The sequence below is a fragment of the Chiloscyllium plagiosum genome, unplaced genomic scaffold (genome assembly GCF_037043375.1).
Source record: "Chiloscyllium plagiosum isolate Xiang-an unplaced genomic scaffold, Cpla_swu_hap1 HiC_scaffold_10, whole genome shotgun sequence".
NCBI classification, from domain to species: Eukaryota; Metazoa; Chordata; class Chondrichthyes; order Orectolobiformes; family Hemiscylliidae; genus Chiloscyllium; species Chiloscyllium plagiosum.
In genome coordinates, this window is record NW_028270148.1 from 87,000,007 (window position 1) to 87,012,627 (window position 12,621).

The following is a 12,621-nucleotide window of genomic DNA, read 5'->3' on the forward strand; positions in this document are numbered from 1 at the left end:
ATTAACCTAATTTGAACAATTTTAGTATGTATAAATAGTGTTGTTTGGGTATGTCTTTATCATTTTGTAAAAGAAACGGAGGAGCTTTATTATTTTTTTCCTCTATCGATAATAATTGAGTTTAAACTATGTTTTTCAATTTCTAAGTTAGGATATACCAAAGGATGGGTGGGGTATTTATTCCCCCTTTATTTAAAAAAAAGTTTTTTTATTCATATTGGTATTCTATGGGGTGTTTGCTCTTTTCTGCTTGTATTTGCAATGCGGCTCTAGCTGGGAGAAGTGAAGGTGGCTGGGATGGGTAGTTGCCCCTTTTGGGCAGGGGGTGAGTTCCCCTACTCAGTGCTATTGGTACTTTATATGTTAGTTTGCTTTTTGGTTTTTGTTGTTTTTAATTTTCAATAGTTTTGTAGGTTTGTTAAATGTGGTGATTTTAGTTGATGTAGTTTTTATATTTGGTGGATCATATGACACTAAGGCTCAGTGATTTGTGGTTCGGGTTCCTCCTCTCTAGAATTTAAATGTAATTGCAGAAGATTATGGCTAATGACTTGATTAAATGGTGTACCTGGAATATCAAGGGAAGTCATTCACCAATTAAGAGGAAGAAGGTACTCTTGAGTCTTAGAAAGGAAAGTGTGGATACTGCTCTGTTACAGGAGACACACTTAGATGACAAGGGGCATCTGAAATTACAGCAGAATGGCTTTGACTGAGTTTATTTTTCATCATTTAATACCAGAGTAGGGAAGTGGCTATATTGGTTAGGAAGAACCTCCCATTTAAGTTGTTAGAGTGTGTTAAAGACACACCTGAGAGGTTTATAATTCTTAAAGCCTTGATAAATGGGGAAGAATATGGTGGTTAAATGCTTATTGACCTCCAGCTCATCCCCTTAAATCTTTGGTAGATGCTTTTTCTAAACTGATAAGTCTCGAGTCCTGGCACATCATTATAGGAGGAGATTTTAACTGTCTCATGAATTCCACAGTAGACAGGTTGCCCAAAGGTCCCTTGATACCCTTTTGTACAAACTAAACAGTTAGTGGGTCAATGTGGGTCATTGTGGGACGTTAGGGTTGGTGGATGTCTGAAGCCGTCGCCACCTTACAGGTAGAGATGTTACATTTTTCTTCAATCTGCACAGATATCACACTAGGATTGATTTTTTTCTGACCTCACCAGTAACCTTGGATTTGGTAGCATTGTGTACGATTGGTAATATTATCATCTCTGATCATGCTCCAGTGTACCTTATAGTTAAAGATGAAGGACGTTACAGTGGGTTGGAGGTACTGGAAAATGGATAATAAGTTTATGGAGTATTCTCAAGAGAATTTTGGGCATTCCTAGACAGCAACTTAGGCTTGGTTGGTAGCTCATCCGTCCTCTAGGAAATTGCCAAAGCCTATGCTGGCTTTAGTTATTTCATATTCTGCCAGTAGGAAGCGGCAGAAGGGTGAGCAGCAACATCTCCTTGAAGCACAGTTGAAGGCAGACAAGAAGGCTTACTTTGACAGACCCTCGATGGTCAAACTACAGAGGATTACAACGCTGCGGTCTGCATTGAATTCCATGCTCAGGGAATGAGCACGGTGACAAGCCAGGCAAATACTTAACGTATCTCGCCAGAAAGAGGAGTGCCCCACAAGCCATTACGGCAATTAGGGTAGGGACTGGGAACCTAACATGTGATTCTAAAAAGATTAATGTGACTTTCCAGAGATTTTACTCTAAGTTATACCAATCTGAGGATTGTGAGGAAGGGCAGGCCAAAATGAAATCTTTTTTTAAGGATCTGAAGCTCCCGGGTGTGACTCCCGAACAAGAGCCCTTTCTCAATGCCATGTTTTGTATATTTGGACATATTCATTACTCCATTTCTGGATCAGTTGTTCAAAGCTAATTTTGATCAAATATTTGACAAAATCAAACAAGACCTTCAAAGATGGAGGCACTTCTGATCTCATGGTTCAGTCAGATAGCGCTTATTGAAATGAACATTCTCCCCTATACGGATACTCCCCCTGATTTTTGATAAGCAAATATTCAAGAGACCGAATGGCTGGTTCAGCTTTTATTTGACATCGTAAGTGGCCCTTATTAAATTAGCCAAACTGCAATTGCCTCACAGGTTGGGTGAGAGTGGATCTCCCGGACATTAAAACCTACCAATTAAGCTCGCTTTTATCCTACGTGAGTGATTGGGATTGAGGGGACCCTCTTTCAATATGGTTAGATATCGAAACTTCCCAGGTAAGGTGCCCCTTACTAGCTTGCTGTTTTTGGACAAAATGAGGACAGTTAGGGAATATTGCTATAACTCAATAGTTATCAATACTGTTAAAGCATGGAGGGCAATTCAGCAGAGGGAAGGCAATATTGACAGAATTTTTTCTCTTACACCGAAAGTGGGTATGCCGGGTTTTCAACCGAGGATGATAGATTCAGGATTCAAACATTGGGCAGCTCGGGGTATGTCTTACATGGGTGATTTATTTGAGGGAAATACAAGCTATCTAACAGGGACCTCTTTCATTTTTTTCAAGTTAGGGATTTTATTCGAAAAAAGACTACACTGTTGACTGATCCCTACAAGTCCAACATAGAGAAGAGGGTGCTCAGTGGTAAGAGTAACTTTCTGTCAGTACTTTATATCATCAATTGGGGGATGCCCCTCAGATGAGTTTGATCGACTCTGCAGGGTGTGGGAGAGAGAGCTAGATATTGAGGTCTCCTCAGAGGCATGGGAAGATATTTGGGAAAATGCAAGAAAGATATCAATTTGCAATAGGACACATGCTTTATAGTTGAAGATTCTCCACAGGGTCCATTTGGTTTTGGACCATTTGTCAAAATTTAAACCAGGGGTATCTTCAACATGTCCCAAGTGCAGGATTGGTACGGGCACTCTTACCCATTGTCTCTGGAACTGTGGAAGGCTTCAACATACTGGAGTGCTGTGGTGGGTGCAATGGAGGGGATTTTGGGTGTAAGGGTGGAAAAGGACCCAATCTCTCTTCTTCTTAGCTTGCCCAGTGTGTTCCCTGCAGGTGCACATAAGAAAAAAACTTTTCAACATCCTCACTTTCTGTGCAAGAAAGAATATTTTGCTAGGTTGGATATCCAAAAGCCCCCTCGGCCTGTCAGATTGGCGGAAGATTGTTATGGAGCATATCCCCTTGGATTTTCTCACAAGTATGGTACACCACAAAACTGAGAATTTTTACAAGACATGGCAGCCCTTTTTGGAATACCCGGATACAGATTTATCTGCCACACTAATAAGGGCTTTCATATAACCGTAACAATTATGCTTTACGAGTGCAATATCCAGGGAGGAGGAACTGCGAACATATGAGCGTTTTGTTTGGCTGAGTTATTACTATTTATTAGTTTGTTGTTGGTTATTATTTATTTAGTTAAATAGTTAGTTGGAGTTTTTTAACATATATTCTATATATATTTATATATTTGTACATGAGGGTGGGTAGGATTTATTTTACTCTTTTTTTGTGTTCTTTGTATTGCTTTGAATTGTATTATTTTCTATTTGTTGTAATATTAAAAAAATCTACTTTTCAATAAAAATATATTTAAAAAAAAGAAAATGGGAATCCAGAGACAGTATGTTTCTGTTAGAGTGGTAGAAAATGTTGGGTGACAAGAGAAATTGAGGTTTTGGCCAAGATAAAGAAGGAATCATATGTCAAGTATAGACAGCAGAGGTTGAGTGAATCCCTCAAAAAGTATAAAGGCAGCAGAAGCATACTTAAGAGGGAAATCAGGAGGGCAAGAAGGAGGCATGAGATAGCTTTTACAAATAGAGTTAGAGAGAATCCAAGGGGATTCTATAAATACATCAAGGACAAAAGGGTAACTAGGGAGAGAACAGGGCCCCTTAAAGATCAGCAAGGCTGCCTATGCATGAAACCACAGGAGATGGGGGAGATACTAAATGAGTATTTTGCATTAGTGTTTACCATGGAGAAGGTTATGGAAGCTAGAGAATTTGGGGAAATAAATAGTGACATCTTTAAAAATGTCCATATTACAGAGTAGGAGTGCTGGATGTCTTAAAACGCATACAGGTAGATACATCCCTAGGATCTGATCAGACGTACCCTTGAACCTTGTGGGAAGCCAGGGAACTGATTGCTAGGCCGCTTACTAAGATATTTGTAACATTGATAGCCAGAAGACTGGATGTTGGCTAATATGGTGCCACTACTAAAGAAAGATGGCAAGGAAATGCCAGGGGTCTATAGACTAGTGAGCCTGAAATCAGTGGTGGGCAAGTTTTTGAAGAGGATCCTAAGGGACAGGATTTGGATGTATTTGGAAAGGCAAGGACTGATTATGGATAGTCAACATGACTTTGCACGTGGGAAATCGTGTCTCATGAATTTGATTGAGTTTTTTGAACAAGTAACAAAAAGGATTGTTGAGGCCAGAGTAGTGAGCATGATCTCTATGGATTTCAGTAAGGTGTTCAACAAGGTTCCTCATGGTAGACTGGTTAGCAAAGTTAGATGACATGAGAACTAGCCATTTGGATACAGAACTGACTTGAAGTAGGAGACAGAGGGTGGTGGTGGAGGGTTGTTTTCCAGACTGGAGGCCTTTGACCAGCGGTGTGCCATGAGGATCGGTGCTGGATCCACTGCTTTTTGTCATTTGTATAAATGATTTGGATGTGAACATGGGAGGTAAAGTTAGTAAGTTTGTAGATGACACCAAAATTGGTGGTGTAGTGGACAGTGAAGGTAACCTCAAGAGTTCAACGGGATCTTGATCAGTTGGGCCAAGGAGTTGTGGTTGAAGTCTAGTTTAGTTAAATGTGAGGTGCTGCATTTTTGAAAGGCAAATCAGGGCATAACATATACACTTAAGTGTATGGTCCTGGTGAGTGTTGCTGAACAAAGAGACCTTGGAGTGCAAGTTCATAGTTCCTTGAAAGTGGAGTTGCAGACAGGTAGGATAGTGAAGAAGGCCTTTGTTATGCTTGCCTTTTTTGGGCAGTGCATTGAGTATAGGAGTTAGGAGGTCATGTTGAGGCTACATAGGACATTGTTCAGGCCACTTTTGAAATAGTGTATGTAATTCTGGAATCCCAGCTATAGGAAGGCTATTATGAAACTTGGAAGGGTTCAGAAAAGGATTATAAAGATGTTGCCAGGGTTCGATGATTTGAGTTCTTGGGAGAGGCTGAATAGGCAAGAGTTATTTTTCCTGTAGAGTCAGAGGCTGAGGGATGATATTATAGAAGTTTGTAAAGTCATGAAGGGCATAGATGGACTGAATAGTTTAAGGTCTTTCCCCCAGAGTAGCGGAGTCTAAACGAGAGGGTATAGATTTAAAATGAGAAGAGAAAGACTTAAAAAGGGGCAACTTTTTCACACAGAGGGTGGTGTGTGTATGGAATGTATTGCCAGAGGAAGCGGTGGAGGGTGGTACAATTATAATTAAAAAGCATCTGGATGGGTACATGAATAAGAAGGGTTTAGAGAGATGTGGGCCAAATACTGACAAATGGGACTAGATTTAACTTAGGATATCTGGTTGGCATAGGTGATTTGGTCCGTGGGGTCTGTTTTCCTTGCTGTATAGCTCTATGACTCTATAAACTGTCTGATTCCAAACAGACTCATCTACAGATCTGTGCAGATGCTTACTTCTGCAAATCTGTCTTGGCACCTGGTCTTCACTTTATTTCTGGTTTCATTACCCCTAGTCTAGTCTGTGCACCTTTGATTTTTCAGCCAGTTTTACTTTTGCCCATTTGCTAACTAATGCATATGCATTTCAACCTTAGCTACCTTCTTTTAATTCGTGACCTTAAAAACCCATGTAATGTAATTTCTTTCTATGACCTTTCATGCAGGATTAGGCTGCCATCTTGAATCCAAAATCTTTGATTTCATTGTCATTTCCCTTCTCCTTATCCTCCTCATCATCATACCTATATTTCCTTTTCTGTCCTCAGCAATCTTCCTTCAAAAACTCTAATTCTTCAGTACTCATTATCTTGCTGCTCTGTTATCATATTCCTAGGCTACTTCCTTCTTAAATAATTCTCCAATCTCCCCAGACATTCTAAGAACACGGAAACACTTGTTGCTACCTCCTAATGCACACCTTTTCCAACCTATGCTCTTGCTAGTGATTAATGGCTAGCACAGCTGGCTGGATGGTAGAGTGATACCAACAGTGAGGGTTCAATTCCTGCACTGGCTGAGGTTATCCATGAAGGACTCTCCTTCTCAATGCTTTCCTTCACCTGAGGCATAGTGACCCTCAGTTTAAACTATCACCAGTCATTTCTCTCTAATGAGAGAGCAGCCCTATGGTCTAGTAGGACTATGATGACTTTATGCACCATTACTAATATGGTAGAGAGAGTGAATATTTATGTGTGCCTATTGGAGAAGGCTGTTTTGTCCAGGAAGGTATTGAATTTCTTGAATGTTATTGAACCTGCACTCATCCCAGCAGATGGAGAGCATTTCTTCACACTCTGACTTGTGCCTGGAAAATGCTCAACAGGTTTCAGGGAGTTGAGAGGTGAGTTGTTTGCCACAGCATTCCAAGCCTCTGGTCTGCTCTTGTCGCCGCAGCTTTTATATATCTGGTCCAGTTCAGTTTCCAGTCAAGGATAACCACCAGCATATTGACAACTTGATTTTATGCAAGGTTTTGAAAATAAGAAACAGATATAAACTGTTTCATTTGACACTATGCTCAATAATTCAAGAACACAGATGTAAGGTAACTGACAAAAGTGTGGGATGAGGAGAATCTAATTTGTTCAATTGTTGTTATGATATAGAAGAGCAATTTGGAACTGTTACATTTTTTTAAACTGATAAACTGTAAGTGGACTTTGAAACCTGTGGACCCAAAAGTAAAGTGAAGGAAATGAATGTACATAGCGGTGCAGTGGTAATATTCCTACTCCTGGACCGGGAGGCTCAGGTTAAAGTTTCACCTGCTCTAAAGGTGTGTAATAATAACTGAACAGATTGATTAGAAAAATAGATGAAATTTTTAAAAAATCAGTCTAATTGAGCTTTTAGCTACATTAACATTTCTCTCTGGAGAAATCTGTGTGCAGGCAATTTTACGCACTGTGAATGAAACCCAGAATCTTGCAGGTTTTAATAAATCCAGAATCTTGCAGGTTTTAAATCCAGTGTTGTCTTTTATTGAATTCAGTTGAATTAATTAAATTTGAATTCAATAAAGACAACTCTGGATTTAAAAGTCTAATATGATCTGAAAACTGTTGCTAATTGTCAGGAAAAACCCATCTGGTTTACTAATGTCCCTTTAGGAAGGAAACTGTCGTCCTTACCCCTAGTCTGGCCTACATGCGACTCCACACCCACAGCAATATGGTTGAATCTTAATTGCTGTCTAGGCATTTAGGAAAAGACAATAAATGCTGGCAGAGCCAGTGATGCCCACATTCCATGAATGAATTTAAAAAAAGATATCAAATTTAAGCTTGCTTTGATATGTAGCAATTGACAGAAGGATATTTCCCATCTCTTTAACCTTCCCTCTGGTCTTCAGAATCTGCTCACATATGCCAATCCTTCTCACTCTGAGCCTGCAGTAATAGCACTGCTAGCTGATGCCACTGGGACTACAGAGCGGTTGGTCATCCAATTCCAGCAGCTATTTAAGGCGGGATTTCTTCCTTCTCAAGGCCGGAAGTCTCACCTTAAAGCAATAATGCTGTTACAAGCATTGCATTGCTACTAGGCTGTTCTCAACAGTGTGGGAGCTGTTCCTCTTAGCATTTTAATTGACAATATAGCTGGGGGTGGGGAGGGCTGAGCATGATTTGGGCCATGTTTTCAGTAATGGGCCTCTCTGAGTAAATGTAAGTACATAACACAAGGGGATCTACCAAGTTGAAAGACCTGTCAGGATTTGTTGAACTGCCTTTGGCTTGTGCAATAATGGAAATATAATGGAAATGCAGTTAATCTCCTATACATGTCCTCTACAGACATTCTTCCTAAAGTGGATGCCCAGAATTGGCACAATATTTCAGCTGGGACCTAACCAGCAAAGTATGTTAGCATAATTACTTTTTTTAAAAAAAGTCTCTGCTTCTAATTCGCAAATGGAGATTTTCATATGCTTTTTAAATAGCCTGCCACCTTTAAAGATTTGCATATGATCCATCCCCCACCCCATTTTCCTATTGTCAGATCTCTGTAGAGACTGATAACTGTCACATTCAAATTTCCAATTAGCTGACACAAGAGTTTCAAGTTTTAAAGAGAAAACCTTTTACATAAAAAAGACGAGCACTATTGACTTCACACTAAGCAATTTTAATTTAAACTAAAATTCCAAGAAGAATTCTCCACATTTTACTTCTAATTTCAGATGAGAACTTTTTAAAATGTTAAAATTTCTATTCATCAATGTGTGTCTCAGTTCCCAGGGATTCTCACTGATTCCCTTTAGCTTCCTACTCTGGGACATAGACTTCCACAATTCTTTCTGTATCGACTCCATGGCTGATCTCTTCTATTACCTTCACTGGGCACTCTTTAATTCTTATGGATTCATACCTTCATTCCAATCATAATTCTTATACAATGTTTCACAGAAACATCCCTAACTCCTGAGGTAAAAACAGAAAGTGCTGTAGAAACTCAGCAGGTCCGGCAGTGCCTGCAGCAGCAGAAACAGAGTCAATGTTTCAAATCCAATGTGACTGTTCTTTGGAAGTGGTTCCCAAGAGCCCTTCCTTCACCAATCACAAACTGTCTTCCGACAAATTTCTCCAAGGCTACTGCCTCACAATCAAATTGATAGAGACTCCTTTCAACGTAACTCTATGGCCTCTGATTTCTTCTGATCTTATTCTTTCTCCTCACATCACATCCATTAAACAGGATCACTACCTATGGGTCCTCCTTCCCAATATCTTAAAAATCCCTAAATTCCTGCTGTCAAATAGTCACACCCTCCACTTTCTAACTGTATGCTTTCCTGTGGAATTGAAATTAATATTCTGGATAAAACTATACACAGAGGCTTTTCTTATTTCTATATAGGTCACATCCTGTAATGATGCAGCAGGCCTCAACTGTGATACTAATAATTAATCAGCTAAAAGGATTGTTTGAGTTACAGAAGTAGCTGAGAGCAATAAAATTATATTTTTAAAAATTCAGTCAAAGGATGTGGGTGGCTGGCCAGCATTTATTGCCCATGAGAAGGTCGTGATAAGCTGTCTTCTTGAATCTCTGCAGGCCATGCTCTGTAATACACTTAAAACGCTACTAGAGAGGGAGTTTCAGGATTTGACCCAGCATTTCTGAAGGAATGCCAATATGTTTCTAAGTTGGAATATTGAGTGGCTTGGAGAGGAATTTGTAGATAGTGGTATTGTAGGATTAGTAGGAAAATTATCATTTCATGATTCATGACTCTGCTTAGCCTCACTTGACAAAGAAATGCACCATGGATTGCAAACAGATTAAGACAATACATGAATGTTTTAGAGGAATGGATCAAGGCCGAAGGACGCATGGTTAGCTTATTCCCATTTCATGATTGTAAGAACATGCAAAGTTCATGGCCAAACAATAAATAACATGCACACCCAGCCTATTAGCTCCTTAATAGCAACCAGAAGGCAGGAGGGAATTACTGTATTGTAAAAATCATGGTCACTTCCACTGCCTTTATTTGAATTTGTTTAGAAGTGAAACAATTGTCAAAAGATTAAGTTTAGTTACATATAATAGTTTAATGTAACCTTTGTATTACAGTTCATTTTGTAACAATGTGTGCTTATCTTTGTAATCATATAATCCTTTAGACTTTGATCTCTTAAAACACTGTATGGACTGATTGTCTTAGAATATTTTATCGTTCTTCTCTGATAACATACCCTACATAACAATTTTTTAGATTAGTATTTTGTGATCTTTTACATTGGTTCATATAGTTGTGAAAGCTATAAAAAATCGTTCACATACCCTTCTTTTTTCTGATGTATTTACAACGAGACAAAAAAAACTATCAAATAAACCCAGAAGATCAAATGCTAAAGTTGCTTGATCTAATGAAGAACTTGTATAAATTGACAAATAGCTCTAAGGAAGAACAATTGGTCAGTGCTAACAAACAGATAAAGAACACATCAAATTATCCTCTTATTTTAGCAAACAGTCATAAAAATGTCAACAACAAAACTTAATAAAGATGGTGCATCCATGGGTAATTGACAGCTTAAGGAACCAGTCAGGACACAGTGGGAGGTAACATAAGTCAATGTTGATCACCCTTTAGAGCCAATTAGCAATGGATCAAGTGTTCCTTAAACCAATTAGTAATAAGCCTTACCTTATCTAATCAGAATGCAATGATGTAATTGATCATGCAGTGGGTGGTGGCTTGGAAAGAGTTTAATAAGCAGCAGCTTTTTAGTAACTAAAGGCACACATATGAAGATTGAAAGTGAAGTTACCTGTTGTCCAAGTTGGAAGCATAAGATCCTTGAGGTATTAGAGAAAGAACATGTGTCAACTTAATGCCTTAAGCTGAACCAGAAAGCAACAGCCATAATATGATCATAAAGTTGCTGCCCTGCTTTGATGTGTGTTATTTATAACTTCAGTAAGTTTTCTGAGTTATTGCACCAGACTATCTCCTGCTGCTTTATTATCTCAAATCAAAAGAAAAATTAATATTGCAATTTGAATTGAACTTGCAATATTCCCATTTATTTGCTATCCTTGTCCTTCCAGATGGCAAAGCTTTTGGGTTTGGAAGTTGCTGTATCAGGAATTTCTGCAGTGCATCACACGCTACTGCTACTGAGCTGTGGTGGTGGAGAGTGAATGAACCCCCCGGTGCTCACCTTCCACCCCACCAACCTTCGCATAAACCAAATCATTCGACATCATTTCTGCCACCTCCAAAAGGACCCCACCACCAGGGATATATTTCCCTCCCCACCCCTTTCCGCCTTCTGCAAAGACTATTCCCTCCGTGACCACCTGGTCAGGTCCACGCCCCCCAACACCCCACCCTCCCGTCCTGGCACCTTCCCCTGCCACCGCAGGAATTGTAAAACCTGCGCCCATGCCTCCTCCATCCAAGGCCCCAAAGGAGCCTTCTACATCCATCAAAGTTTTACCTGCACATCCACCAATATCATTTATTGTATCCATTGTTCCTGATGCATAGGGGAGATGGGACACCTCCTAGCAGAGCGCTTTAAGGAACATCTCTGGGACACCCGCACCAATCAACCACACCGCCCTGTGGCCCAAAATTTCAACTCCCCTTCCCACTCAGCCGAGGACATGGAGGTCCTGGGCCTCCTTCACTGCCACTCCAATCCCTGGAGGAAGAATGCCTCATCTTCCACCTCGGAACACTTCAACCCCAGGGCCTCAAAGTGGACTTCACGAGTTTCCTCATTTCCCCTTCTCCCACCTCACCCCAGTTCCAAACTTCCAGCTCAGCACTGTCCCCATGACTTGTCCTACCTGCCTATCTTTCTTTCTACCTATCCACTTCACCCTCCTCCATGACCTATCACCTCCATCCCACCTCCATTCACTTATTGTACTCTATGCTACTTTTTCCCCACCCCCACCCTCCTCTCATTTATCTCTCCACCTTGCAGGCACTCTGCCTTTATTCCTGACGAAGGGCTTTTGCATGAAACGTCGATTTTCCTGCTCCTCGGATGCTGCCTGAATTGCTGTGCTTTTCCAGCACCACTCTAATCTAGAGTTTGTTGATTAGGTGCCTATCAAATGGACTGCTTTGTCCTGGATAATGTCAAGCTTTGGGAGTATGGCTTGAACTGCACTCTCCCAGGCAAATGGAGAGCATTTCATTCCAATCCTGATTTGTACCTTCTAATTGATGGGTAGACTACATGATATCAAGAAATGCAGGATCACTTGCCACAGGATCCCTAACCTCTGACATTCTCTTATAGCCACATTATTTACATGGCTAGTCCAATTCAGTTTCTGGTCAATGGTAACCCCTAGGATGATGACAGTCAGGGATTTAGCTATGGTAAAGTCATTGAATGTTTAGGGGTGATAGGTAGATTCTCTTATCGAAGATGAATATTGCTTGGCACTTGCATGGCATAAATGTTACTTCCCATTTCTCAGCCGAATTCTGGATATTGTTCAGATCACTCTGCACTCAGTACAGACTACTTCAAGATAAGAAGAGTTGCAAATTGTGCTCTAAATGACAGCTGGAAGGTCCTTGTGCTCGCTGCAGTTAAATGTTGACCATCCAACCTGACCAAAGCAGCCTGGATGGAGATAACAGTAGAGGTAGCAGACTTGGGGTCATTGATAGACCAAAGATTCACTGTCAAGAGTCACCTTAAGATCTGCCAGGATGAGTGTGTCTTCATTATTGAAACTTGCATGCATGGAACATTTAGAGAAGACTCCATCAGAGTATTGTGTTGTGTACTTGCCAAAAGTTAGAGTTGACATGATCCACAAATGCTTATATAAATGACTCAAACATCTATGAAGAAGTTGCAGTGGATGGGGTTGCAGGAGAATGTGAATGGTAGAATGGTTACAGAGTGCTATTTCAGAA

General features: G+C 40.2%; 1 long non-coding RNA gene across 1 annotated transcript in view; it reads left to right on the forward strand.

The window, feature by feature from the left end:
* LOC122552979 (uncharacterized) overlaps positions 1-12,621 on the forward strand; it is a 99,543-nt gene that overhangs the window by 55,264 nt on the left and 31,658 nt on the right. The window lies entirely within an intron of this gene.